This window comes from Penaeus japonicus, unplaced genomic scaffold (assembly GCF_977035675.1).
Source record: "Penaeus japonicus unplaced genomic scaffold, GWHDUDI00000001_assembly GWHDUDI00000001, whole genome shotgun sequence".
In the NCBI taxonomy this organism is placed as follows: domain Eukaryota; kingdom Metazoa; phylum Arthropoda; class Malacostraca; order Decapoda; family Penaeidae; genus Penaeus; species Penaeus japonicus.
This window is the reverse complement of record NW_028234403.1, coordinates 40,592,143-40,594,642: the sequence shown is the minus strand read 5'-3', so window position 1 is coordinate 40,594,642 and position 2,500 is coordinate 40,592,143. Positions and strand designations below refer to the sequence as shown.

At 44.7% G+C, this 2,500-nt stretch overlaps 1 protein-coding gene across 3 annotated transcripts in view; it reads left to right on the top strand.

Annotated features, from left to right (window-relative positions):
- The window catches only part of LOC122254270 (uncharacterized), a 78,840-nt gene that overhangs the window by 29,454 nt on the left and 46,886 nt on the right, over positions 1-2,500 (top strand). The window contains exon 1 of one of the 3 annotated variants that reach the window (XM_043017874.2): positions 1,775-1,881. The exons of the other annotated variants lie outside the window; for them this stretch is intronic. The gene's annotated coding sequence lies outside the window, so the exon portion shown is untranslated. Of the gene's footprint in view, positions 1-1,774; positions 1,882-2,500 lie in introns of those variants that run through there. 3 annotated transcript variants of the gene reach the window in all.

Sequence of the window (2,500 nt, the reverse complement as noted above, 5' to 3'; positions counted from 1 at the left end):
TGTTGGATAGTGTCGAGCTTTTGCTGTTTGCCGTTTGACCTTGGTTTCTGCGGTTGAGTCTTATTCTGGTCTGGGTTGATGAGCGCAGCCTTCGCACTGTTACTGGCTGAGGTTTGCATGTTATCTGGCTCCCTCGTTCTCTCATTCACTTACACTTTGTTACTCATTCACCCTTTCACGCACTCACTTACTCATTTATTTACTCTCTCACTCACTCACTCACTCCCTCACTCAGGCACCCATATACATCTCTCTCTCTCTCTCTCTCTCTCTCTCTCTCTCTCTCTCTCTCTCTCTCTCTCTCTCTCTCTCTCTCTCTCTCTCTCTCTCTCTCTCTCTCTCTCTCTCTCTCTCCCTCTCTTCTCCCCTCCCCCCCTCTCTCTCTCTCTCTATCTATCTATCTGTATCTCCCCCCCCTCTTACAGCGTAATCACACGTTTCCTTAATAAAGATCTACATATCACCTTGGACACGCCACTAGATCAAGTCGAAACAGTGGTTTGGCAAATGAATGTGAGAAAAGCATATTCCACTGATCATGTTTTATCATCCAATATATCGCACGAGTGACTAGCGATGTTCTTGAGCCAAAAAGCGCTACTCTTAAAGAGGCTAACGTTATATTTATATGTAAGGTCTCTGCTTTATATTTGAAAAAAAAAATGGATTCAGGTGTAGAGGGTATTGTGGTAATGGTATGGTGTCTCTGGGGTGATGGTGAAGCCCCGCTACTATGACCAGGTGAATGTGACCTCGTTACTATAATCCTATCCTATCCATCCTTAACTCTTCTTTTATATTTTCTGTGATGTTATTGCTGTCCCTTGGCTTTGTGTTTTGGTGTTTTCTCTTTTTCGTTTTTTTTTTTTTTTTTTTTTTTTTTTTTCTTTTAGCGTTTTTTAACCGCCTTCTCCCTTTCCTTCCGCTCTTTTGTTTAGCTCCTTTCGCGGTTCTATTCCCTTATCGTTTCTCGTTTCTTCTCTTTCTTCTCTCTCTCTCTCTCTCTCTCTCTCTCTCTCTCTCTCTCTCTCTCTCTCTCTCTCTCTCTCTCTCTCTCTCTCTCTCTCTCTCTCTCTCTCTCTCTCTCTCTCTCTCTCTCCTCCCTCTCCCTCTCCCTTTCCCTTTCCCTTTCCCTCTCCTTCTCCCTCTCTCTCTCTCTCCTCTCTCTCTCTCTCTCTCTCTCTCTCTCTCTCTCTCTCTCTCTCTCTCTCTCTCTCTCTCTCTCTCTCTCTCTCTCTCTCTCCCTCTCTCTCTCTCTCCCTCTCCCTTTCCCTCTCCCTTTCCCTCTCCCTCTCCCTCTCCTTCTCTCTCCTCGCCTCCTAGAGATAGAGATTCTAGAAGAAGAGAAGCAGGTAAAGGAGCAGGTGAAGAAAAAGAAAAGGGGAAAGAGAAAAAAGGTGATGATGATGCAGATGATGATGATGATGATAATGATGATGATGATAATGATGATGATAATGATAATGACAATGGTAATGATGATGATGATGATAATGAGGAGGAGGAGGAGGAGGAGGAGGAGGATGGTGATGGTGGTGGTGGTGCTGCTGATGTGATGACGATGATTACGATGATGACTACGACGATAATAATGCTGGTGAGGATGAGGAGGAAGAAAGAGAGGAAAAGGAGGAGGTGGAGGATAAGGGAGACTCCGACAAACACCACTACTAGAGATGAGACGATAGAGTTAAGAGGGGGAGGAGGAAGCAGATAGGGGGTGGGGGGGGAGTAGGAGGGATGACCATCGCTGGGTCAGTAGAGCCTCTGAGGTCAGTTTGTGCTGGAACACGTGAGGGGGTAGACCGCAGAGAGGCATCGTTCGTGGCTCGTGGAAGTTGGTCTGCGAGAAGAATCCGCCGATTAGACTGGTCGTTTTTGGTTTGTATTATTAAAACAGTTTTTTTTATAATATCTGTGTTTGTGTCTGTTATGTATTTAGATATATCACATGATAGCTTTATGCTTTGTTGTTAGATTGTCGTGATATTAAAGTGTTATTCTTTTATCTCGGTATATATCGTTACATCTTCCATCTTGCTTTGCAGAGTATCCGTTACCACTTTCTAAGATCGAATTCTTTCAAAATGCTTCAGTATCTTAAAGTTATTTCGGTGTTACGTCACCACGATGTGCATGTACACATTGTACAGCCCCCGTTTTACACTCTTCGTTAGGTCACGGTGCGGAACACCACCACATTGTTGCATCCCATTTCTTCACCACTTCTGCAACTGCACAAGAAGTCACGCAAGAAGCATCTTTGACCCGTCACTAGGGCATCCTCCCGCCTTTGAAGAGGAGGGGCTGCATCGTGTAGAAACCGCAGCGCTTCTTTTGCTTTGAGGTTGTCGCTTTTTCTCGCCCGTTCTTATTGTTGCCGTTCGCTTCCTCTTCTTTATCTTCTTCGCCTTGGCTCCATTGTATTTGTATCTTCATCCTTTTCGCCAACCTCTGCTTCTACAGTAATAATAACAGGTAATGCTACTACTTCTGCTAC